At 39.9% G+C, this 27,531-nt stretch overlaps 1 protein-coding gene and 1 non-coding gene across 2 annotated transcripts in view; one reads left to right on the top strand and one right to left on the bottom strand.

The window, feature by feature from the left end:
* The window catches only part of SH3GL2 (SH3 domain containing GRB2 like 2, endophilin A1), a 198,765-nt gene that overhangs the window by 107,597 nt on the left and 63,637 nt on the right, over positions 1-27,531 (top strand). The gene's annotated exons all lie outside the window — the stretch shown is intronic.
* On the bottom strand, positions 10,765-10,880 carry LOC132427768 (U5 spliceosomal RNA). Its single transcript, XR_009519976.1, has one exon. It is a non-coding gene; the product is annotated as a U5 spliceosomal RNA (small nuclear RNA).

Here is a 27,531-nt window from a genome sequence, read left to right on the forward strand (position 1 = left end):
CTAGGAAGTTCACTCTGTGAACTACAATTTAAGAATGAGAGGGTAAGGTTATTCCTCAAAAAATTAAACATAAAATTACCATGTGATCCAGCAAGTCCTCTTCTGAGTAAATTCCCAAAAGAACTGAAAGTCAGGTACACCCATATTCACAGCAGTACAATTCACAATAGCCAAGAGGTGGAAGCAACCCAAAGGTCCATGGAAAGATGGACAGATAAACAAAATGTGGTCTATAGATACCACAGAATATTATTCAGCCTTAAAAAGGAAGGGCATTCTGACACATGCCGCAACATGATGAACCCCGAAGATATAACGCTAAGTGAAATAAGCCAGTCTTCGTCTGTGAAGTGTGATAATAGCACCTGCTTCATAAAACAACAGGGCAGTCCTGAGTGATAAATGAGTCAGCTCATATAAAGTGCTTCAAAGGATGCCTGATACACGGTAACTCCTCAGATATTAGCTGCTACTGGTGCTGCTTTTGCTGCTACTATTACTACTCCTACTTTATTTGAAGCAGTAAGAGGATAGATACAGCATATTAATCTGGGTTCTTTGACTTTGATGGGATGTCCTATTTTTAACAGTTTTATTGAGGTACAGGTGACATACAATGAGCGCACCTATTTAAAGTGCACAGTTTGCAAATGTTTGACATATGTATACATCCATGAAACCATTCATGAAATACCGAAAGTGAGAGTATCCATTGCCCCTCAGATTTTTCTCAGGCCCCTTGGTAATCACTCCCTTTCACGTCTGGCTTTATCTTTCCAGGCAACCACTGCTGTTCTTTCTCTTGCTGTGCTTAATTTGCATTTTCTAGAGTTTTATATAAAAATGGTCATACAGTATGTACTCTTTTGTCATCTGACTTATTTTAATCAGCATAATTATTGGGATTCATCCATATTCACATATGAATAGTTCATTCCTTCATACTGCCAGATAGTATTCCATTGTATGGATATAGCACAGTTTGTTTACACATATGCACCTGTTGATGGATATTTGGAGTGCTTCCAGTTTGGGGGTATTACAGATAAAGCTTCTGTGAATATTCATCTATAAGGTTTTCTACGGGCAGAGATATGCTTTCTTTTCTCTTGGGTAAGTCAAGGAGTGGAATGGCTGAATCATATAGCAGTTTTATACTTAGGTTTTCAGCAAACTCCCAAACCAATTTTCAAAGTGGTTGTCCCATTTTACATCCTAGCGGTAGTACAGGAGAGCTTCTGTTGCTCCACATTCTCACCAGCGCTTGGTATGGCAGGCTTTTAAATTTTAGCCACTCTAATAGGTATACCGTGTACAGTGGTATTTAACTGTGTGGGGTTTTTTTGTTTGTTTGTTTTGCGGTACGCGCGCCTCTCACCGCTGCGGCCTCTCCCGTTGCGGGGCACAGGCTCCGGACACGCAGGCTCAGCGGCCATGGCTCACGGGCCCAGCCGCTCCGCGGCATGTGGGATCCTCCCGGACCGGGGCACGAACCCGCGTCCCCTGCATCGGCAGGCGGACTCTCAACCACTGCGCCACCAGGGAAGCCCTTAATTGTGGTTTTAATTTGTATTTCCCTAATGACTAATGATGCTAAGTATCTTTTAATGTGTTTATTTGCCATTCCTGTATTTTCCTTGATGATGTGTATTTTCACATCTTTTACCCATTTATTGGGTTGTTCATTTTCTTGTTCAGTTCTGTTTTATATATGGATACAAGTCCTTTATCAGATATATGCTTTGTAAATATTTTGTCTCTGTCTATGGCTTGACTTTTCATTTTCCTAGCACTGTCTTTGGAGCAGCAGCAGATGTTAATTTTGAAGATCTAATTCATCATTCTTTTCTTTTAAAATTTGTGCTTTTGATGACATATCTAAAAAAATCATTACCTAATCCAGTATTACAAAGATTTTGTCTTATGTTTAGTTTTAGAAGTTTTATTGTTGTAGGTATTAGAGTTAGATCTCCGAACAGTTCAAGTTAATTTTTGTATATGGTGGAAGATATGGATTGAAGTTTTTTTGTTTGTTTTTGTGCATGGATATACAATTGTGATAGCACCATTGGTTGAAAACTATTCTTTCTTCACTGAATTGTCTCTCCACCTCTGTTTAAAACAATGTGTTGTCCTGTATATCTTTATTAATTTCTGGACTCTCTATTCTGTTACACTAATCTCTTTGTCTGTTTGATGCCAGTACCATACTGCCTTGATTACTGTAGCTTTATAATAAATCTTGAAATCAGATAGTGTAAGCCCTTCAACTCTGTTCTTCTTTTTCTAAGTTGTTTTGGCCATCTGTGTTATTCATATTTCCATTTGGATTTTAGAATCTGCTTGTCAATTTCTACACATACAAAAAAGATTGTTAGAATTTTGATTGAGATTGAGTTGAGTCTATAGGTCAATTTGGAGTGATAGAGATCTTAACAGTATTGAGTCTTCTAACCTATGAACAAGGTTTTTATTTAGGTCTCCATTTATTTAGGTCTTTTAAAAATTCTCAGCAATGACATAGTTTCCACTGTACAGGTATTTTTTTTTGTCAGATTCATCCCCAAATGTTTTACGTTTTTGGTGCCATCTTAAATGGTATTTTCATTCATGGTTAGTATATAGAAATACAGTTGATTTTTGTAGGTTGACCTGAGATCCTACAACCTTGCTAAACTCACTTATTAGTTCTAGTAGCCTTTTTGGTAGATTACATTTCAGTTTCTACACAGAAAATTTTGTTACCTGTTTTCTTCTTAATTTGAATTCTTTTTCTTCTCTTTCTCATTTTATTATATAATAATAAATATCTCAGTGGCTAGAACCTTCATTACAGTGTTGAATAGAAATGTTAAGCCTGAACATCCTTGCGACTATTCTTGCTTTGTTCCTGATCATGGGAAGAATGACTTCGTTTTATTGATCATTAAGTATGATCTTACCTGTACATGAAGTGTTCAATTTGAGGGTGTTCCTTTCCACTCCTAGTTGGCTGAGGGTTTGTAGATGTTGGGTTTTGTCAAATGCATTTTCTGTATCTTATTGAGATGATTATATTATCTTCCCTTTTTAGCTTCTTATATGGTGATTGATGTTTGGAATGTTAATCTAGCCTTATATTCCTGGGATAAACGTCACTTATTAGTCCTTTAAAATTTGTAGAATATGTAGTGATATCACCTCTCTCATTCCAAATATTGGTAATTCGTGTTCTCTTTCTTTTTTCCTGATTAACCTGCCTAGAGGGTTATCAGTTTTATTGATCTTCTCAAAGAACCTGTTTTTTGTTTTATTGATTTTTCTCTATTGTTTTTCTGCTTTTTATTTCATTGATACTTGCTTTGAACTTTATATATAAAAATATGTTATTTAACCATGTGTACATACATTTATATATGTGTGTGTATACACATATATAATATGTTTAACCATGTAGCATTTTCTGTGCTCTTCATTTTTTGTGTACATCTAGATTTCCATCTGATATCATTTATCTTTTCCCTGAAGAGCTTCCTTTAACATTTCTTCTAGGGTGGTTCTTGTGGTGATGGATTATTTTAGTTTTTGTATTTCTGAATATGTCTTTATGTTGCCTTTGCATTTGAAAGGTGTTTTCACTGAATATAGAATTTTTGGTTGACACTTTTTTCTTTTAGTACTTTTAAAGATGTTGCTCCACATTTTTTTTGTTTGTTTGTTTTATATTGTTTATGCTGTCAACCAGAATCTTTATTCCTTTAATCCTCTGTATGTAGCATGTCTTTTTTCCTCTGGCCCACTCTTAAGATTTTTTCTTTCTTTTTTTAAACAGAAACAGACTCACACATTTACTTATTTATTTTTAATAAATTTATTTATTTATCTTTGGTTGTGTTGGGTCTTTGTTGCTGTGCTTGGGCTTTCTCTAGTTCCGGCGAGCAGGGACTACTCTTCGTTGCGGTGCACGGGCTTCTCTTTGTAGTGGCTTCTCTTTTTGCAGAGCATGGGCTCTAGATGCACAGGCTTCAGTAGTTTTGGCACACGGGCTCAGTTGCTGTGGCTTATGGGCTCTAGAGCACAGCCTCAGTAGTTGTGGCGCACAGGCTTAGTTGCTCCACGGCATGTGAGATCTTCCCGGACCAGGGCTTGAACCTATGTCCCCTGCATTCGCAGGCGGATTCTTAACCACTGCGCCACCAGGGAAGTCTCAAGATTTTTTTTCTTGATCATTGGTTTTGAGCAACTTGATTGTGATTTGCTTTGGTGTGGTTTTCTTCATATTTCTTATGTTTAGGGCTTTTTGAGCTTCTCAGATTTGTGGCTTCCTCAAGTTTGGAAAAATCTCAACCATTCTTCAAATCTTTTTTTTGCCCCCCACCACTCTCCTCCCCTCCACAAACTCATTATCCTTATATTAGCTCACTTGAAGTTGTCACCCAGCTCATTGGTGCTCATTTATTTACTTTTTTAGATTCATTTTTCTCTGTTTCATTTTTGAGTAGTCTCTATTGCTATATTTTAAATTCAGCAATTTCCTGCAATATTTCCTGTTAATGTCATCCAGTATGTTTTTCATTTCAGACATTGTAGATTTCATCTCTGGGAGTTTGATTAGCATTATATCTATATCTCTATATATGAAACTAATGTTTATTATTGAACATACGGAATACAATTGTTTCAATGCTCTTGTCAATTAATTATATCATGCATCAATTCTGAGTTAGAGTTAACTAGTTGTTTTTTTGTATTATAGATTTTTTTGTTTGTTTCCATTTTTGATAATTTTTGGTTGTGAGATGTTGTGAATTTTATCTTATTGGTTGTTTTTATATTCTGTAAGACTTCTGGACCTGAGTTCTGGGACACAGCTAAATGACTTGGAAACAGTTTTCATCTTTTGAGTCTTTCATTTAAGATTTGCTGGGGAGGACCAGAGCAGGTGTTACAGCACCTTATTTCGCACTCCTGAGGCAAGAACTCTCTAAGTTCTCTACTCAGTGCTGAGTCAGTTATGGTTTTCCAATATTTCTGATGGGAATATACTCTGTTCCTCTCTCCATGTGAGTCTTGAATGCTGTTCCCTTTAATCTTCTTGGATGATTCTTTCAGCACTCTTGGTTAGTTTCCTTACATGCTTGCGTTGATCAGTTCTCTGCTGAATAGTCAAGGGGACCCTCTACAGATCTCCATGGTTCTCTCTCTCTGCAACTGTGCAGCTCTCTCCACTCCAGTACTCTGCCCTACAAATTCTAGCCTCCTTGTTCTCCTCAGACTCTAATCTCTGAGACTTCACCTGTGTTTTTCCTCCTTGCATTGTGGCCTGTAAAATCTCTCAAAACAGTAAGTTGGGGCAGTTGTAGGGCCCATCTCATTTGTATCCTGCCAGTCAGGGATCAGTGTCTCATTTCCTGATACCCAGTCTTGAAAACTGTTGTTTCTTATACACATGTACACACATATGCACACACATGTGCACAGGCATACATACATATCATATGGTTTGTTCGTTAATTTCAGGCAGGGGGATAAATCAGTCTTTCTTACTCCATCTTGCTCTGGAACTAACTCTGATATATTAGTTTCTGCTGTACAGTGAAGTGAATCAGCTATATGTATGCCTATATCCCCTCCCTTTTGGACCTCCCTCCCCCCCTTCACCCCCCCCCCATCTAGGTCATCACAGAGCACCGAGCTGAACTCCCTGTGCTATAAAGCAGGTTCCCACTAGCTATCTGTTTTACACATAGTAGTATATTTATGTCAAACCTAATCTCCCAGTTTGTCCCACCCTCCCCTTACCCCCCGTGTCCACATGTCTGTTCTCTACGTCCACGTCTGTATTCCTGCCCTACAAATAGGTTCATCTGTACCATTTTTCTAGATTCCACATATATATGTTAATATATGATATTTGTTTTTCTCTTTTCTAGATTACTTCACTCTGTATGACAGACTCTAGGTCCATCCACATCTCTACATATGACCTAATTTCATTCCTTTTTATGGCTGAGTAATATTCCATTGTATATATGTACGCCATCTTCTTCTTCTTTTTTTTTTTTGTGGTACGCGGGCCTCTCGCTGTTGTGGCCTCTCCCATTGCAGAGCACAGGCTCTGGAAGCACAGGCTCAGTGGCCACGGCCCACAGGCCCAGCCGCTCCGCGGCATGTGGGATCCTCCCGGACCGGGGCATGAACCTGTGTCCCCTGCATCGGCAGGCGGACACTCAACTACTGCACCACCAGGGAAGCCCTACCCCATCTTCTTTATCCATTCATCTATCATTGGACATTTAGGTTGTTTCCATGTCCTGGCTATTGTAAATAGTGCTGCAGTGAACATTGGGGTACATGTGTCTTTTTGAATTATGGTTTTCTCAGGGTATACGCCCAGTAGTGGGATTGCTGGATTATACGGTAGTTCTATTTTTAGTTTTTTAAGGAAACCCCATACTGTTCTCCTTAGTGGCTGTATCAATTTACGTTCCCACCAACGGTGCAAAAGGGTTTCCCTTTTCTCCACACCCTCTCTAGCATTTATTGTTTGTAGATTTTTGATGATGGCCATTCTGACTGGTGTGAGGTGATAGTTTTGACTTGCAGTTCTCTAATAATTAGTGATGTTGAGCATCTTTTCATGTGCCTCTTGGCCATCTGTATGTCTTCTTTGGTGAAATGTCTATTTAGGTCTTCTGCCCATTTTAAAATTTTTAATTTTTTTTTTGATATTGAGCTGTATGAGCTGTCTGTATATTTTGGAGATTAATCCTTTGTCCGTTGCTTCATTTGCAAATATTTTCTCCCATTCTGAGGGTTGTGTTTTCGTCTTGTTTCCTTTGCTGTGCAAAAGCTTTTATGTTTAATTAGGTCCCAATTTTTTATTTTTGTTTGTATTTTCATTACTCTAGGAGGTGGGTCAAAAAAGACCTTACTGTGGTTTATGTCAGAGTGTTCTTCCTATGTTTTCCTCTAAGAGTTTTATAGTGTCTGGCCTTACATTTAGGTCTTTAATCCATTTGGAGTTTATTTCTGTGTATGATATTAGGTAGTGTTCTAATTTCATTCTTTTACATGTAGCTGTCCAGTTTTCCTAGCACCATTTATTGAAGAGGCTGTCTTTTCTCCATTGTATGTTCTTGCCTCCTTTGTCATAAATTAGGTGACCATATGTGCGCGGGTTTACTTCTGGGCTTTCTGTCCTGTACCATTGATCTATATTTCTGTTTTTGTGCCAATACCAGACTGTCTTGATTACTGTAGCTTTGTAGTATAGTGTGAAGTCAGGGAGCCTGATTCCTCCATCTCCGTTTTTCTTTCTCAAGATTGCTTTGGCTATTCGGGGTCTTTTGTGTTTCCATACAAATAGTAATTTTTTTTTCTAATTCTGTGAAGAATGCCAGTGGTAGTTTGATAGGGGTTGCATTGACTCTATAGATTGCTTTGGGTAGTAAAGTCATTTTCACAATATTGACTCTTCCAATCCAAGAACATGTTATATTTCTCCATCTGCTTATGTCATTTTTAATTTCTTTCATCTGTGTTTTATAGTTTTCTAGGTACAAGTCTTTTGCCTACTTAAGTTTATTCCTAGGTATTTTATTCTTTTTGTTGCAGTGGTAAATGGGATTGTTTCCTTGATTTCTCTTTCTGATTTTTCTTTGTTAGTGTTTAGGAATGCCAGAGATTTCTGTGCATTAATTTGGTATCCTGCAACCTTACCAAATTCATTGATTAGCTCTAGTAGTTTTCTGATGGCATCTTCAGGATTTTCTATGTATAGTATCATGTCATCTGCAAACAGTGACAGTTTTACTTCTTTTCCGATTTGGATTCCTTTTATTCCTTTTTCTTCTCTGATTGCCGTGGCTAGGACTTCCAAAACTGTGTTGAATAAGGGTGGTGAGAGTGGACGTCCTTGTCTTGTTCCTGCTCTTAGTGGAAATGCTTTCAGTTTTTCACCATTGAATATGATGTTTGCTGTGGATTTGTCATATATGGCCTTTATTATGCTGAGGTAGGTTCCCTCTATGCCCATTTTCTGGAGAGTTTTTATCTGATTATCTCAGTAGATGCAGGAAAAGCTTTTGACAAAATTCAACTCCCATTTCTGATAGGATGCTTTTTGAATTGTTAGAACCTGTTAGATGAATGTTTTTCAAAGGCATCCATTGTGGTGCGATGGGAACAGTGATATAAGGCTGTGAGAGCCTCATCCTTTCTACCAATGACCATCTGTATAAGTTTTATCAAGGGATAGACTCATGGAGTCTCCTGGTTGGATGGGACTCTACAGGTTATGTGGCTGATCCTCCAGCTGATGCCTAAAACCCTTTCTGTACAGTCTCTCCTATACTCTCCCATGTTGGGCAACTTGCCTTTTAAAGGACACATTCCCTATTTAGATGTTTCTCATGGTTAGAAACTTCTTAACTTACATGAGCTAAAATCTTTCTCCCACTAACTCCCATCTAGATTTGTCTAGTGAAGTCATGTGAAATTACTCTAATCCCTTTTCCACACAATAGCCCCCCTTACATTTGAGGGCCAAGTGCCTGCTTTCTTCCCAGGGCATCTCCAGGATAAATATCTTGATCTCTGAACCTCAATTGTCTTATCTCTTGAATGTAGTTACAAAAAGGATTCCTGCATCTGTGAGTGCCTTCGTGAGTGAGATTCCATGCTAGATGCTAAGGATACAGAAGAGAATATACTGTCTCTGCCTCCCAGAAACTCACCAGGGAAGAGAAGTCAAATGATGCAGCGGAGAGATGAAAAGCCCTCTTAATAGAAGTGTGCAAAGTGTGCTGGACCCTTCACAAGATTTTAGAGAAGATTAAATTAATTAAGATATTGCAAGTATAGTCTATACCCTATAAAAAACTGTAAGTGTGTTTGGTATTACTATTAGCGGTAGTCAGAGATGTACCAATAGCTGATCTGTCCCCATTATTTTTTCTGAAGCCTGTTATGCCTCTGACCTTTTCAGTTTGAAGCTTCTGTTTGAAACCTCTGAGTTCCACATCATTAATGAGTTTGGATAGGTGATGGTGCCCACAGGGGGCTAGAAACATGCCAATAAGTTTATCTTTCCTCCTGCTCTTGCAGGTTGTTTGGGTTCAGGGCTTGTAAAAGACAATTGTACTCAGTGATTTTTTTAAGTGAATTCAGATCTTATAAGCTAGGGACACTGTAAATCTCTGCTGATGCTTTATTGTTTAAAACTCCAGATGGTGATGGTAATACTTCAGCTTTTCTCCATATGGAGAAACAGAAGACAGCTTTCGGAAGAAAGCAGTGGCAAAATTCAGATATCGTCATTTTGTAACACTAGGTCACTCTGTGTCTCCCTCACAGGGTGTTTGAGGTTCTCATGGTGATTTTTCAAGCATCTGTTTACTTTGCCAAGCATATCGTAAATGTAAGTAAGAGGAAGAACTATATATTGATGTGACATGATGCTGAGGTTAGGGATTGCCACAATATGGCAGCATTTCTTACACTTGGGGAACTTAAAAATGCAGATTCCCAGACCCTACCTCCAAATACTCGGATTTAGCTATCTGGTGGGTGTTGGGAGAGGGGGAGAGCTGCTGCAGTGTACTTGAAATTCGTTTCTGGATAATTCTAGTACAGGTGGGCGCTGCATTGAGAAACACTGGGGGCGGAGTGCGCCTGTGATATGAGGGCAGTAAATCTTGTCCCGCCTCTGACTCTGTATTTGTTCTTGCCTCCACTAACTTTGGAGGGTCTCCTTTTTATCAGGAGTTTATATTGTGAGGAGTCAGCAAGATGAGTCAGATAGTCCCATTCTCAAAGAATCTTCAGTATAGCCTTAAGATGTCTGTAGATCCTGGTTTAGTAACTACATGACTTGGAGTGGGTTACTTTTAAGCTTAGTGATATAACCTGGATAATACAATCTACCTTTTCTTCAGGATTTTTAGGAAAACTGATTAAAGGTTAATAGGAAGACTATTATCTTCCGTAAGCTGGACAAGAACTGATTGAGTATAGCTGATATCCATTATTCAAGAGAAAACATTTCTCCATGCCATCTTGAGCATTCATTTCCTTTTGGACGTACTTTTGTTTTGTTTCGTTTTATAGTTGTAATTTAACTATTTGGCCTTTGAGTGTGCTGTAAAATGTTGGGTTACAAAAGTTCCTTCTGTTACCAAATGGCTCATCAGGATTTAGACTTCTCTGGGCCACTTCCCTTCAGAGTCTGCTAGGGCTGCTACCACCACCACTTATTGTCTTTGTAAATTAGCCGTTTTCTTCTGTCAGTAATTTCTGTTCAAATCTGATTATACCAACTGGGCTTCCACTAGGAAGTGGTAGGTGTAGGTGTATCCAGGGCACTCTAAATATAATTACTGGGTTCTTTGAGCTAGCTCATTATTTCGGCTTCATGGTGCCCCATACCCCTTTCTTTCACAGATGTCTTTAGCTAAATCACCAGTACCTGATTAGTAAACTTGCTTCAATTGTAAAAGATAGACAGTACTCTATAGTAAAAGCACATTTAAAATACACAGAAAGCAGAAAAAAAAAAACCCACCGCAACGTTTTCTGAGAGACGAAGCAAGCTTACTGCTGTGGTATAAATAAATGGTCTTTGTGGATTTCATTTGCATTATTTCTGTACCAGAGTTTTCCTAATGTACCCTCAAAATCTCACATTATATATTTCTTACTTCTTTTTTTTAACATAAAGAAAACTACCAACAACGATATATTTTTGAAAAGTAAAACATCATATGCTTTTTGTACATGCTTACAAGCCTTGCGAGAGCAAGGCCTCAAAAAATTGGGGAAAGACTCAGAATTGTTCCTCTCCAGGGAAATCTTTAGTAAAAGGTGAAAGATTTATATGATCTGAAGAGAAACCAGAGTATATTTCTTACTTTTTTGTAGCATCAATAATCAGTGTTCGAGGAGTCTTCTGGCGTTTCTCCTGACTGCCCACTTTTATTTTTTACAAACATTGAAATCTTAAATTTTTAATTAAAAAGTATGAATGAGTAAATTCTCTGATTGTGTGGTGTAATTAATCTCACCTAACTTTTGCCTTTATTATCACCCACATGGTACATGCTTATAAGTAGTTAATAATTGAGTCACTTCTTTCTGAATATTAACAAATGAGTCTATATGAATTTCATACACCAACTTAAATACAAAATGCCTTGATGACAGGTCTGGTTGAGAAATGTATCTCAACAATCCGTGAGATGAAAGAGTTGTTAACTTCTCATAAACTTTCAAATCATGTAGATGAGAGTTTTTTTAAAAATTGACTGTAATGAAAAGGTAGGTTTTAGGTAATATCTTTTAACACCTGAGATCAGTATTCTCTTCATATTTTCTCTCAGCACTACCTTCCTGAGGTAATTCTGCGTTCTTCCTCTCTTTGCCGGAGGATTTCTGCTACCTACGAAGACCCTTTCCAAATGTATTTTCTGGGATTTTCTCTCTCCCACAGTCAAAACTTATATGTCTTTTCCTGATTTTTCTTTAAGCGCTCTGGCCTCCATTGTTTTTGATGAGAAGTCAGCTGTTAATTTTATGTTCCACAGTGGAACAAGTTGTTTTCCTCTGGTTGATTTCAACAATATATCTTTGGCTTTCAACATTTTGATGAGTTTGGGTGTGGTTCTCTTTGAATTCATCCTACTTGGAGTTCATAGAGCTTCTTAGAAATATAGATTAGTATGTTTTTTAAAAATCAAATTTGGAACATTCTCAGCCATTATTTCTTTGAATATATTTCTGTTCCATTCTCTCTCCTTTCCTTCTGATACTTTCAGTGTGCGTATGTTCTACAGTTAATGGTGTCCAACCTTTCTGAAGCTCTTTTTATTTTTTTCTTCTTTTTTCTTTCTTTTCTTTGGATTATATAGTCTCTATTCATCTGTTAATAAGTTTCCAGTTCAAACCTGCAGAGCCACTGTACTGAATTCTTCATTTCAGTTACTGTACTTTTTAACTCCAGAGTTTCCATGTGGTTCTTTGTTGTATTTTCTATCATTTTGTTGATATTCTCTGTTTGATAAGACATTGTCATCATACCTTCCTTCACTTCTGTAAGCTTGGCTTCCTTTTGTTCTCTGAATATACTTAAAATGGCTGCTTTCAAGTCTTGTTAACTTCTGGGCACCTGTAAGTTTCTATTGCCTGTTTTTTTGCCTGTGTATGGGTCAAACTTTTCTGAGTTTTGTTTTTTTCTGTTTTTTGGGTGTTTCATAATTTTTTTGTTGAAAACTGCACATTTTAGGTAAAATATGGTAGCACCTCTGAATATTGACACTCCTTTCCCCTTCCTTTTTGGAGGAAGTTTGTTGAAGTTGGTGTTAGGTCATTTATTTATCTGTTTAGTGACTTGGCTGGACTAATTCTGTAGTCTGTTTTTCCCCACGTTATGTCCTCTGTGACTTTCTTGCTTAGGATTTTTTTTCTTGTTTTTATTTTTGGCCTGAATTCTGAAGGGTTTTCTGTGGGTCTTTATCAACCATTTATTGATCACAGTTTGTGCTTAAGCCGCCCTAGCTACTTAGATGTGTGTGTGTGGTTTGCAGACTGCTTTCACACGTCAGGGAGTTTACAGTTTCTACCCATTTTTAGCCAGGGTCCAGTAGTTCAGAGGTCTTCTCTCCAATCTCTCCAGGGAGGGTTCAGCACTGGCTAGGCACAACGTCTTCCAGACCGCAAGGGATAAATATGATTTTATTTTTAAGCCCAACTTCCTGACTTCCTTCTAGGTTAGAGTGGCTTATTGTTTAGCCAGTGTTTTGGTCAAAGGTTTTGCTTAAACCTTTTAAGTCAGTAAGGCTTCCACATTTTGCTGATGGATCTATGTATGGCTTGGGGAGTTTTCATGACTGCCCCAAGTCCCACTCTGGTTACTCCTGAGTGGGTACAGCCTAGGATATGTTCTCCCTCTTTAGGACCCTCAGGGATGAGTGTGATCCCAGGAGCACTCTTCTTGGATGTCTCTTAGGCTTTGTTAAATTTATGGCTGGTCCATCATTTTGTAATACGTGTGATACATCATGATACTTACATCATGAAGCTACTAGGCGCATGTAATTATTTGCTTACCACCGGAATCTCCATTGTTTTTGACAGTGTCCTTAGGCATGAACTTCTCCCTGCTGTGTCCCCCCAAAAAACAGTCGATTCAGGCAGCATCCTAGAGCTCTCTGTCATTAGGGCTTCCCTCTTCTCCTGGGCAGAACCTCTGTGCCATTACATCAGCTCTTTGGGCGGGAACAGTAGCCCCCTTCTCCCTGAGTGACAGCCCCTCTCTACAAGCAGGCACTGCATGGTTTTTTAGCTTGCTTCTCTCAGTGTGGAATCTTTGCCTGATGCGTGAGCTAGGATTGCTCACTTGGTGATTGGAGCCCTAATGTTCTCAGCCTGTTGCTCCTGGGGCCAAGCCCTGCCCTGCAAGTAGAAAAGGAGTCGGGGAAGAGGATGTAGTCCTCTCAGCAGCACCTGCCCAGATTTGTGCTTCTGCATTGGAGGGTTAGGAGTGGAGGAATGGGAGACACTGGCAGCCTAGCCTGCCTCTCTCAGATGAAACCATAGCCCTAGACTAGGAGCTGGGGAGAGATAGAACCCTGTTCTTGGCTGTCCTGTCTGTTCTTGGCTAATCTACCCAGATTAGAGCTTCCATCACCTCCCCTTTTCCTGATTTTTTTCAAGGCTTTGCTGTAGGCTAAGTGATATTTTACTCATCTGGCGATTAATCCCTTGTAGTTGAATGTGCTTCTTAGGTTGTGGTTTCTTACATCTTTATGTCTCTCTCTGTTGCTAGTACCATTAACGTCATAGGAAGTACTCAGTAAATGTCCCTGGATGAATGAGTGGATGAATACCATATTTTTCAAGTGATGTGTTTATTTTTACTCAGAGTGGGTGATGTATACAATGGGGCTTTTGAGTACTTGTGAGCTCTGCTGGGTGTGGAAGTAGGTCTACACTCTGCTGACCTAGGCCAGTCATAGCCAGTCAGAACTTTCAAAATAAAAGGAGGATAAAGAACTACCACGTGGCACGTGAGTAAGAAAAGACAACCCAATAGCAGAGCAAACATCACTAGCAACCAAAAAAACAAAAAAATAGGCACATGTTATGCACAGGCAGCCCATAGAATAGGTATCCCAGTAGATCAGTTAGTGTGAAAGGATGTTCACCTTCCCTAGTAATCAGGAATATGGAAATTGAAAGCAGTATTGTAATATACATCCATAACTATCAGATTTGCAAAAATTAAGAAGTCTGACAAAACTAAATATTGAGGAAGATGTGGAGAAATGGGAATTTTGGTACAGTGAAGGGGGGCTATAAATTGGTACAACTTTTTGGGAGAGTAATGTGGCAGTAATGAAATAAACTGAAGATTCATGTATCATGTGTACCTTATGACACAGTAATTTCACTTCAGGGCACATATCCTAGAGAAAACTCCTACTCATGCAGCAGGAGACACTCACAGAGGGATGCTTATTGCTGTACTGTTTGTAATAGTGAAAAGCATAAAACGACCCAAGTATACATCACTAAAAAAATAAATTTTATGTAGTCTTACAGAGGAACACTGTACAGCAGTTCAAGTGAATCGTCTGCCTCTACCTACAGCGACATCTGTAGGTTTGATGTGTGACAAGTTATGGAAGGATGGGTGCAGTATGATACCATTTATATATGCTAAAAACAGAAAATAAACCTTTACACTGTTTACAGATTTTATAGCACAGGTTTCAGCATACCATGATCTGTGGGCCAAATCTGACCCATGGCCTATGTTAGAACAACTCACTAGCTAAGAATGATGTTCATATTTTCAAATGATTGTAAAAACAAACAAAAAGCAAGCAAGCTATGGCTTTTCTCCGTAGCAGGTCAGATAGACACTCCAAGGGAAGCTTGGAGCGCTGAAAGAAAGTTTACTGTATAATAGGGAGAGTGTGCTTTAATTTAAAAAAAAAGTATGAGGCATAGAATGTATCTGATTATCTTATAAGCCTGCTGTAACAAAATACCATAGACTGAGTAATTTATAAACAACAGAAATTTATTTATCATAGTTCTGGAGGCTGGCAGTCTAAGATTTGGTGTCTGTTGAGGATCCTCTTCCTAGTTCATAGATTATCATCTTCTCACTGTTTCCCCACATGGCAGAAGGTGCTGTCTGGGGTCTCTTTTATAAGGGCACTAATCTTATTCATGAGGACTCCTCCCTTATGATCTATTCACCTACCAAGGGCCCCACCTCCTAATACTATAACACTGGAAGTTAAAATTTCAACATATGAATTTTGGGAGGATGAAAACACTGTCTATAGCACTGACCGTCAAGTCCTAACCTAGTTCTGCTTGCCACTTTACTAAAAATTTGCTACCCCCTGGTAAACATATGCTCTGTGTGTCTAGAGTCATATTCCCTCAGCATAGCCTGGTGGATAGTTCCAGCATCCTTCCTCCAGCCTTTCTGCCCCAGGAGTTTCTTCTATGTCTTGGAATTTTAGCTTTTTCTGGGTATTGCCTGACCTATCTGGAGGCAGCCTTCAACCAGTGGAAACATGAATCAGATGACTGCCCCAGCTTCATCCAAGGAACAGTACTGAGGTGTGTTCCACATGGTTCCTCACTGGGACCACTGCAGGAGCAAGCCACATTACCCAATTCTGGAGTGTGGTAACCAGCTCCAGAACACACTTTTCTGGGCTTTGCCTTTCTCTGCCCCACTCTTCCTGCTCCCTCATTCTGCTTGCTGGGACCACCATGCAAATAAACTGCTGCCACTTCATGCATGACCCAGACTCTGTTTGGGGAAGCTCCAAACTAAGACAGACACATAGACAGTAAAAGAACAAAACTGCCGTTGGGAAGGAGAGTGGTACTGTGGGGGTGGTGGAAGCAGAGGGGAGCACAGGGAGCATGAAAGGAGCTTTAATTATATTTTTACATTTTACTTATTCATAAGTATCCACAACAAATAGGGCAGAAGGTGAGCTTTTTAAAAGCTGAGTTGTGTACAGATGGGTATTTACATTTTAGAGTTTGAAATCATGTGCCAGATTTCTATGTGAAAATAGTCTTCCTCTTAAGTTTTCTTCAGGAACCTGTTTCTCATGGTGCTTAAAATCCAGCTTCTGCCTTGACATGTTGATCATACCTTTTTGAGTGAAAGTAATTCATTATGAGAATAAAAGAAAGGCACCCATATTTAAATAGTAGAGAAAATGCACCAGAGTAATTCAATTGAAAGAGACTTCCCCTTCATTTTTTAAAAAGATACTTCACAGGATAACTTTCTCCTCTAGTAGTAGTGATGTCGAAAACCTTCTGCTGTGTTCAAGATATGCTCCTGAGCTCTAAATGACAGGTTGAGCATGCTCTGCGTTAGGAAGTATTATGTAAGAGCAGAAGGTAATTCACTCCAGAAAAACACAGTTTACAGGAACTATAAAATAACTCATTGGGAACATTTCTTTTAGATTCCAGAAAATTAAGTCCCACTGTGGGTTTTCATGCAGAGTGTAGAAAAGGGAAACAAAACCAAAACAAAAGGACAACAACAACAAAATTGTGTTCTCTAAGCCCCCTTAGAGAGCAGGATGTTTTTATTAGCATATTTGGGATTTGATGCAGGCAAGACTTCTTTCAGAAAGAAGCCATATGTTCTCTTGTGCCTGCCAGATTTGTGACAATCACGATTCTGTGGTCTTGCAAATGAAAGCAAAATGTTGTGTAGCCCTCCCAGCAGGGATGAAACCTTTTCCTAAAGCAGCATCCTTTTGTGATGCCCAGCTCTCATTTGACTGAGCTGCTTTGCGCTAAGTATATCTAGCAAAAGGTTTTAAAATTATAAATCCTCTCCTTTTACGCTCATTGCTCTTAGGATGAAGACCTTCATTTGGCCCAAAAAGGCCTGCAGTGTCTGACTCCTGCCAGCATCTCCAACATCATCTTGGGTGCCTTTTCCTTCCCTCTCTAATCTTCATTCATGCTGGGCTCTTGGAGGAGCCATGCTTACCCCGGGACCTTTGCACATCCTCCTCCTGGTCTCTTCCTTGCCTGACAAATAAAAAGCATTCAGGGCTTCCCTGGTGGCGCAGTGGTTGAGAGTCCGCCTGCCGATGCGAGGGACGTGGGTTCGTGCCCCGGTCTGGGAGGATCCCATGTGCCGCGGAGCGGCTGGGCCCGTGAGCCATGGCTGCTGAGCCTGTGCGTCTGGAGCCTGTGCTCCGCAACGGGAGAGGCCGCAGCAGTGAGAGGCCCGCGTACCGCAAAAAACAAAAAACATTCAGTAAATACTTTCCAAATGAATGATAGAGGTTAGAAAGTAGCAGAATCTTACATGGTGGTGGTGGTGGAGATGCTGTGGCAGGCAACAAGCATATAAAAAAGGCACCACTTCTGTCTAATCACCAGTGTTTTAAATGGGTATGGAATAGGCCAACTCTTCCTTTTACTCTCCTTTCTTATTTTCATCGTAGTCTTATCAGCAGTCATGCCACCATATTATCTTAATAATAATTTTTTAAAAGCTGTTTAGGTTACTGTTGGAGAATGTGTCCAGAGCTGCTGCTGATTATCCTGTATCCATATCCACTTCTTGCCATCAGACTTTGCCACCAGTAGAGGGGTATTTTGAGGGAAGGAAGAAGAGATAAGTACAATGATTGTTCAGGGGAATGATACCAAATAGAACTGAAATAGGAAAAAAATAAGCAGACCCAATTAGTGCATAGGTTGGTGTACTGACATACACTGCAGGCCAACCCTGTGCCAGGGCAGTGCTGAGCACTAGGAAACAGAGATGAACAAGACCAAGATCGCTGCCCTCTAGGAACTCTAAAACGTTGGAGAGGCATTCAGGTAGATGATGATAGTACAAAATACAACCTAACAAGTGCTGAATAGAGTTTGACCCAGTGTTACCGAACCAAACTTGGGTCCACTCGCCTGATGTGCAGCAAAGCCGAGCTGCTGACGCCAGGTTGTGGTGAAGGACATACAGTGTTTATTGCCGGGCCAGCTAAGGAGACTGGGCAGCTTATGCTCAAAAGACCTGAATTCCCCAATGGCTTTCAGGGAACGGTTTTTAAAGACAGAGTGAGGGAGTGGATCGTGGGGCACCTGATCAGCTCGTGCACTGTTCTCTGATTGGTGGATGGTGAGGTAATCCTGTGTGATCAGCTCGTGCACAATTCTCTGATTGGTGGGTGGTGAGGTAATCCTGTGAGGTCACAGGGATCAGCATTAATCAGTCCTCAGGCTCCAGCTGGTCTGGGGGCTACATGCTCATGGTCATCATGTAGTTAGCTTCTTCCACCTGGTGGAGGTTTTAGTATCTGCAAAACAATTCAAGGACATGGCTAAGGACATTATCTGTAGCCCCTGAGGAAGAACTAAAGGTTCTTGACTAACCTATTCTTATTTTGTCTTGCTTGACTGTTTTCCTTTGTTTCTGCATTTTCTCACTTTTCTGATGAAATGTGTTCTTTGGAACTCGGGGAAAGCCTAGGAGACTAAAGCTTTTCTACAAACAAGAGGCAGGTGGGGGATATGAGGGGTGGGGAGTCTGTCCTTGGGAAGGCCCTACAGTGTCTTGCTCAGTGTCACCAGGGCTGTGGGAGCACAGAGGAATTTGGACATCTTTACAGGGGAAGGTACAGGTGACCTAGTGACGATTTGATCACAGTAGGTACATAGGCACAGGAAGAGAGTTACAGATTTATTATTGAAGGACAGTAAAACCTAACTGATATTAATCAAGTCTTGTTAGTTACCAAGAAAACGCTTAGCAATGATTTTTAGCAATATAGACAGTTACGGAAAGCAAGGTAAATTTTTTAAAGAACTTTCGTACATTAAACTATCCTCTGATGTTGCAGATTGGTATCTATTGATTACCGCTAACCCAAGTAGACTCTCTCCTGGAAAACAGGATTTTTCCTTTTTTTTTTTTTTTTTTTTTTTTTTGTGGTACGCGGGCCTCTCACTGTCGTGGCCTCTCCCGTTGCAGAGCACAGGCTCCGGACGCGCAGGCTCAGCGGCCATGGCTCACGGGCCCAGCCGCTCCGCGGCATGTGGGATCTTCCCAGACTGGGGCACGAACCCATGTCCCCTACATCGGCATGCGGACTCTCAACCACTGTGCCACCAGGGAAGCCTGGAAAACAGGATTTTTATTGAGTATGGGAATCAAGGGACCTGGGTTTCAGTCCTATCTCTGGTATGACCTGGCTGTCTGACCATAACGAATCTGTTTATCTCAACCCCACGTCGTCCTCAGTGCTCCCCACCCCTGCTCCTCTCCCTACCCTCCAGCACACGCAGGTACCCATGGGATGATGTAGTCCCAACAAAAACACAGTTTTACTCCTGCAGTGCTTCTATTCTGAGGGGTGACCAGACTCCCTCCTTCCTGCAACGTCACCTCCAATTAGAATTGGAATCCCTTATTTTGCCAGAAAAACCCCAACCCCCCCCAAAGGAAAAAACATACTGCATGCCCTCATGAATGTATTCACGTTCCTCTCACATTCTCCTGCTTAACCTCTACTTGCTAACTCCATGAACTGCTATAACACAGAACTCTGGCTACGTGAGTTGATTTGATGAGAAAACTTAAGAGGTCACTTCTGAAAAATGGGTTCTCAGTATAGCATTGCATTCTGAAATGTAAGTCTCCAGCTCCTCTTTAACGGGTAACGGGTGCCCGCAGGAACACCATTTTGCTCTTTAAAGTTCCTCATCTGGGTCGATGCCGTATGTATTAATGGCCTTCAAGCCTTTATTTGGCCTGGATTTTGGGACGTGTCTGTGTCTTCCTTCTACCACAAGTTAGTCCTGGGTAGACATAGTTTGGAAGTCTCAACCTTACAGTCGCCACGTCTGTGATGTCACTGTGTTACTGTTAGGTAACAGAGTCACGTGGTGGTTCTTAGAGAGTAACGACACTAATCCTTTGCATTGGTGAAGTGCTTTACAGTCAACAAAGCACCTACTCAGTCATCTTATATAATCTTCATAACTGTCCTGTGACAGTTATGAATTATGTCATGAATTATGAATTATGACAGCTTTGAATTATCCACATGTCAGAAAACTTGAGAGGTAAAATGATTTGCCCAAGGTTATCAACCTAGAAAATAACACAGAATGTCCATCACCTTATGGATGGACACAGAAAATAGGGTATATTCATCCAATGAAATATTATGCAACCATAAAAGGAAGGAGGTACTAATACCTGCCACACAGGGATGAACCTTGAAAACGTGATGCTAACTGAAAGAAGCCAGAAACAAAAGACCACGTCCTTATATAATTCCATTTCTATGAAATATCCAAAACAGATATTTCCATAGAGACAGAAAGTAGATTAGTGGCTGCCAGGGGGTGGGGCCTTGAATGGAGTTGAGGCTGACTGCTAATGTGTACCAGATTTCTTTTTGGTGTGATGAAACTGTTCAAAAATTAGATTATGGTGATGATCACACAGCTCTGTAAATATACTAACAGTCATTGAATTGTATATTTTAAATGAGTGAATTTTGTGGCATGCAAATTATATCACACTAAAGTTGTTAAAATTTTTAATTCAGTTTTCTTTTCCCTACACCCCAGAGCTTTAGGGAAGTGACTTTAGGAAGTGTCTTCTTGATACATATTTGGCTTCACATTTCCCTGTCATGAAAAGAGATGCCCAGCCTCTTCTTAAGTCAGTCCCTTCCAAATATTCCTCCATCTCTTCTCTCGTGTCCCAATTGAACAAATAAGAGGACAGCCTTCTCAGGGTCCCTGTGTCCACCACTCCCTAGCTGACATTAGCACATCAGTAAGCCTGAGAAGAATTAAAAAGACAGTATTCTTTCTTGTGTCCTTTCCATAGTTTATTTTTTGGCATATTTTTATCAGAGCTTTGCAATCAGTCAACTCATTCAAGAGCAAGTCTCCCACATGGTTGGTTGAAAAGCACTGGGCAGAAACTTGAAAGGAAAGGAAGCCAGTAGTGCCAGTTTGGAGTGCTGGAATTGTATTTAGACCCTGTCCCCAATTTAATGTATAACTTTGAGCAACTCTAAGCCTGGAGGAATGCCAAATACTTCCTACGTATATGTTTGTGTTTATATAAGTGTTTGTGTGTGTGTGAGAAATATAACTATTGGTACAGAATTGACTGAGGCAATAGGAAATGGGACAGTGAAGTGAGTAGTTTCTTTCCACACCTTAAAAGCGTATTGGGAAAGAAGGGGTCAAATTAACTCTTAGATGATGTGGGATGCAGTGACATTACTCTGAACACATGCTCTAGCTGTTGCAGCAGGCTTGCCTGTGAAATATACCCTGCAGGGGCAGAGGACACTCAAAGTTCTAATAGTAGAAATAACGGGTAAAAAGCAAACCAGGAATTTGTATGATTGTCGGGGAGGGGAGCTTCCTCCACATCTCCTTCTCCAACTTCAGCATGAGCCTACCAGGTGTGAATCTCCACAGTCGGCTGCAGTGCAGGCAGCAGACCTTGAAGCTTGAGGTAGAAGCAGAGTGGTGCACCCGTCAGGGCTTAGTCTTCTTAGGTGGTGACAAGATGCTTAGCATTCAGGAAATTCTGCCCAGATTATAAATGAAATCTGTATCTGTATCTGCCTTGTCACTAAGGTGCTTTTAACATTTTTGGTTCAGATGATGGAATTTCTGTAGGTATGAGTTATCAAACTTGATATCTCAGACAGGGATCCATCTTTCTGAGTTTTGTGTTGTTATTCTGTGTTCCCAATTGAATCCCTCTATTAGCACGTCAGTGATTTTTCTGTATAAGGTGGTGGATCTGGTGTCTCTTTATTGAATGCCAAGTGGTTGTCCGTCCACTTTCATGACTATCTCTGAGGTCTCTTCATATCTTCTCTTTATTGTTATTTAAGGTAAAGCTTACTACAGCTAAGAGCATGGTGCTAGCTTTCTTTGGCTTAGGAAGAAAGGAGGATTTTTCTCAGGATAGAGCTTGGCTGCCACATTTGGTGATGTAAAATGCTATATAGAGAGCTGAGTGTGGATGCGTGAAATACTTGCAGGAAGTCTCTCAAGTGTCTTCAAATACCCATTGGCTTGCAGTTTGTCCTTGATGTTTGCTTTCTGCAAAGGTGAGGTATCTACCTTGAATGGATGGATGGAGGCTGTCCAAGCGTTAGTGATAGAAATGGAGCATATTCTGAGCTGCCTGCCCTGCAGCTGAGACCCAGCAACTGTCAGTTACTCTACTTTTTATGGGCATCTCCTACTAAAGATGATTTATTGTCTTTTTTTTTTTTTAATTTTAGAAGGAGATTTGCATCAAAATAACTCTAATCTGAGAATCTGGGGGTGGGAAGGGGGAGAGTTCCATAGCATTTTCTCTTCAAACACTTTGCATGGCATTTTCTCTTCTCCTTCCTTTCCTAATTGTTATCTACCTTTGATGTACTATAAACAGCACTCCAGCAGGTAGAAATTGCATCAGTTAGGGTTCTTCAGAGAAACAGAAACAGTAGGATACGGGGGCAGAATTTCTTCTTCCTCCAGGGAACCTCACTTTTGTTCTTAAGGCCTTTCAGTTGGTTGGATGCAACCCACCCACATTTTCAAGGATAATCTTATTTAGTTAAACTCAACTGATTGTGGAATTAACACATCTACAGAATATCTTCATAGCAACAGCTAGATCAGTGTTTGATTGAATAACCGGGTACTATAGCCTAGCTAAATTGACTCATCAAATTAACCATTATACAAATAGACATCAAATTTTAAATTGGAAGACATCTTAGAACTCTCCTGGTTATCTAACCACACCCTACCCCTGCCCCATTTAGTGGATGAGGAAACAGAGGTCCAGGGAAGTTTGTGATTTCAGTTCACACACACACAAAAGGGCTTCCCAGCAGTTTCTCTTAACAATTGAAGGTCTGGTACTACTTCCCCTTGCCTTATCAGCTGAGTCATCAGGCATTAGGTTCTAGACTATTCATTAACCAGGACTGAAATCCCAAATGGACTACTGGTACTTTTTTTTCTCTTTTTGAGTTCTCCTTTTTTCTCAAGGGATTTTATGACTGAGCTTTAAATAGAATTTAAAAAAAAAAATACTGTGTGACATAATTCTAGCCCCAAGTCTTCGTGTCTATTTTTAGCAGACACTGTCTTTTTATGTTTTGTTCAGTTTGGGTGGCTTATTGCAGTAGACTATGAAAATGTGTATTTTTTTCCCCTATTGCCAGGGATGGGAAACTTTATGGAAATACTCTCCCGCTCTGTGAATCCCCCTTGCTAAATTACCCCTTATCTGATGAGGAACTAGATTATTCGGGGGAGTTGAAAAATACAGAAGTGGTTATTGGTTTTTTATTCTGCACATTTTATATACTTAAAACTTTTTTTTTTCTTTCTGAAGGACAGAAATAGGATCACTTGTGAATGAAACTGTAGGTGATAGTATAAACTATGTTTCCAGGGAGGGACTGAAACTTGCATGATACCTCTCCTACCAACTCCCTTTGAGGGGTGTGTGTAAGTAATTAGCCACGTAGTCCATGGGAGGTTCTCACTTTAGGGAAACAGGGCTTAGAAAGTTACTGCTTTTAAGTCCAGTGAACCACACCAGAAGCTCAGAGAACATCATGTAAATTAATTTCTGCATTTTCTATATAGTATTTGACAAGAAGCAAGATAGGCTGAAAGCTAGGGGAAAGGCCAAAAGCTTAGCTCACCTAAACTCACTTTAAAGTTTGTGGCTCCAGACATTCAAAGAAAATCATTCGCCATTCTATTGAATTCTTGGGGCGGGGGGGGGGGGATCACTAGTTTTTAGGTTTTTAGGAACCTTTCTATTTTTCTTCAATATAGTGAGAAATAGCACAGTTAGCTCAATTAACTCAATTTAGATAGATGAAAATGCCTTTACTCATTTTCTAAGAAAGAATACAACGTTTCTTGACGGGAAAAATAAATATATATTTTTTGAAATTCACTTTCAAAATATCATGGCATTTAAGCATTCCAATTTAATGACAGCTAAGAAAAACTAGTGTGAAACCTATATCCCATAAAGTGTTATCCACCCTGCCTTTCATACATGGAAATACCACCATCTGGAAAAACAAGATCTACTTGTATTTAGCCAGATACCAAGAAAATACTGCTGTAATTTTGACTTTTCTGTTTCCTTCTGAATATTGGGTATGTCATCAAGTATTACCGTTTAATTTTTAGGACCTAACCAATGAATAATAATTAAAGAACTTTCATTAAGATTCAGAGTATGGGCTTCTTTTATTGATCATCATAGGTGATGCCTTTCTACAAATATTGGGAAAACAATATTTTGAATTTTCTATTTTTTTGCCTGTTGACAGCGAAGAAGATATGACACTTTACAGGGGAGGTAAGAGTCTCAGAAAGAAGACTGAGAACCAGTGCTCACTCATAGTGAAGGGTCCTCCTTCAATTTATTTTTGTCTTAGAATAATTCACTGAGATACATTTTTTTTTCAACTGATAATTGTCTGCTCTGCAAACACTGTGTTAGGTGCTGCAGTCTCAGATGTTTTCAGATAAAGAAGCATGTGACATGATTCCCACCTTTTGCATCCTACAATAAGACGAGCAGAAGTTCTCAGCAATTTTACTCATCAAGTAGCTTGTTCCAGGGAGTCCAGCAGATGATGTGTTTCATTAAGAGTTCACAGGAAATCTAGTAACTTCCATCTAGGGCAATCAAGATGAAGATGGAGAAGGTGAAATCTGGGTGAACAACTTAGAGAATTGGTAGGATTTGAAAATAAGAAAAGAGAAATAGGTCCAGATACAAGGCAGAAGGAATTAACACAGCATATTTGGTGGATGCTAAGGAAACCTGGCTTTGTATAATGAATGATGAGACAAAGCTAAACAAAAACAGGGACATTAGGCAGTAAATAACATTGCAGTAAATAACTTTGCAGGGACATTAGGCAGTGACGTATGAATCAATTTGGTCTTAAGTCTATTGAATTTCACTGATGTGATTTTCAAGGAGGCCTTTATAAAAAGTAGCTGGAGATATGGTAGTTGGATCTTCAGGGTTTGATTGAAATGCAATGCGGGGAAGAATCAGAGCTGCCACTAGAGAATGGAGTGTCTTTTGCCTAGAGTTGACAGTTAATGTGGGAGAGGATGAGTCATTGTTGGAAAGCGGGAGGCATCCTTTGGGCTGGGAACAGTGGTCATTTATTTAAGCTGTCTCCTGCTGCTGGTTCCCTTGACATTTTTCTTATTTGGCATATAGAAAAAAATAGCATGAGACAACACTACTGCAGACTCAGAATTAAGACTTAATTTAAAACGTGAGTTGATTATATTATTTATTTTCTTTTTTTGAAGAGAAAAACTATCCCTGAGTGAGGTAATCAGTCTTCTTTGCCTTACTCTATGCCTCCTTTCAGTCATCTTAACATTAACATTTACAAAACTACCCTGTAGTTCAGTCCACAAATCTTTCCTGAGTATGTGTTGTGAGGAATACAATGAAGAATAAGAAGAAGGTGAGATTTTCGGTTTGGTTGGAATACAGAATATATGGAGAGTGTAATAGAAAATAAGATTAAAAGTATAAGCTCTCAGGCCTTCCCTGGTGGTGCAGTGGTTGAGAGTCCGCCTGCCGATGCAGGGGACACGGGTTCGTGCCCCGGTCCAGGAAGATCCCACATGCCGTGGAGCGGCTGGGCCCCGTGAGCCATGGCCGTTGAGCTTGCGCGTCCGGAGCCTGTGCTCCGCAACGGGAGAGGCCACAACAGTGAGAGGCGTACCGCAAAAAAAAAAAAAAAAAGAGTATAAGCTCTCAGTGTTGTGCTGCATGGGTACAATTGAAGATTTTGAACAGAAGAGTTGTTTTTAGACAGTACAGGTGGGCATATCGACTCATTTATACTGTTTTGTTTGATTCACATAACTTTTGCTGGTATTTATTTAAATAGGGGATCAATTTCTCAAAAAGCAAGCATATTAGCTAAAGTGTACTAAACAGCATCGGAAATCATTCAATTCTATGAAATCTTGGTTTTAGGAACCACCTCACTGGGAAATAGTAGGGCAAAACTATTCTTAAATAAATGGTGCTAGGTGAGGAAAACAAAACTCATCGTTGGCCAAATGAGCTCAGAGAGCCTGTCTTCCTCACCGTGACTCTTACACACAAAGGCAATAGAAGTTTTAGTAATGTTATGTAAAGAACAGGAGGAGAAAATGTTTGGCATACTCCTTAGGAGCGAGAAGATTGTTATTTAACACATTGTTTAATGCAATGCCTTGATATGTTTAGATCCTTTGTGACTTGGGGAAAAAAATAGCCCAGAGAACAATGTGGATGTCGTTTTGAATACTCTTCTTTTTCCGTGAATCTAATTAGATAAGAAAATTTATATCAACCAAATAATCAGACCAGGACCAGTATCTACCTGTTAGCTTCATTCAGTATATTTGGTGAACTGTTTCTCTCAGAGCAGCTCAAATGTCAGCTTTTGTGGAGAATAGATTCATATTTTCTCTCTCTCCCTTCCTCTCTGTCTTCCTGCCTTCCCCTGCCTCCCCCTCAGTACTTAAGCCAAATAGTTAAAGCCAGTGGACTGATGAGTTGTCCTCCATGTGAGTTACCAGGACTAGTTCTAAATTACTAATGGCCAGTGTGATCCCATTTGTTATAGAGCCAGCAATTGTGGTGCTAACCTGTTGATGGATGCAAAATGGGAGGAAATTAAAATTACTCTCAGTTGAGCAATATGGGATTGAAAGTATTATATAAGCCCTTGTGCTTTTGATGAAGGTCATATTTTATGGCTGAGAGATGGCCAAAATGTGATTAACCCAAGGTTACCAGGATTCTCTAATGTTACTGTAAATGGAGACATTTCTCAGCTGCTTGGTTTTTGTGACAGTTTTGCAAATGAAAATTAAATATCTCATTCACGGGTCATGGGAGGGGTATATCTATAATGATCCTCTTCAACTAAAATGGGGCCTTGTGATATAGTGAGTTCCGTGACATCGAAAACAGACAGGTAGAACTGAGACAGTTGAGTCGGGGTTGTGTAGCTTATATTTCTTTATTGTGCAGGAGTTCACCAAGATTAGAGTTTCCCAACCCAAATTTAACAGAAAACCACATACTTCAAGAATAAGACACAAGAGGGGCTTAAGTATGAGCTAAAACTGCCATCACTGAGCAAAGTGAAAGGGAGGGAATCAGTGTAAAACTCATAGTAAAATTAGTTTGGTGATAGGGAAAATTCGGTATTAATAACCTTTAAGTCCCCTTCTATCCCTTTTTCTATAACTTAAACCTCAACATGCAGGTTAAGTTACTGGCACTTGGAATTCCACTAGGAGGTTCTAAACTGAATCCTAAGGCCTTCCCATCCCCATTTCTGGGTTGGTAAACATCTTTAAGAGTAGGTAAAGAAGCTGACTTCTGGGCCAGATCACAGTTGATACAGGCTTTTTAGATTTGGTGATAGTGATGCT

This window comes from Delphinus delphis, chromosome 6 (genome assembly GCF_949987515.2).
Source record: "Delphinus delphis chromosome 6, mDelDel1.2, whole genome shotgun sequence".
NCBI lineage: Eukaryota > Metazoa > Chordata > Mammalia > Artiodactyla > Delphinidae > Delphinus > Delphinus delphis.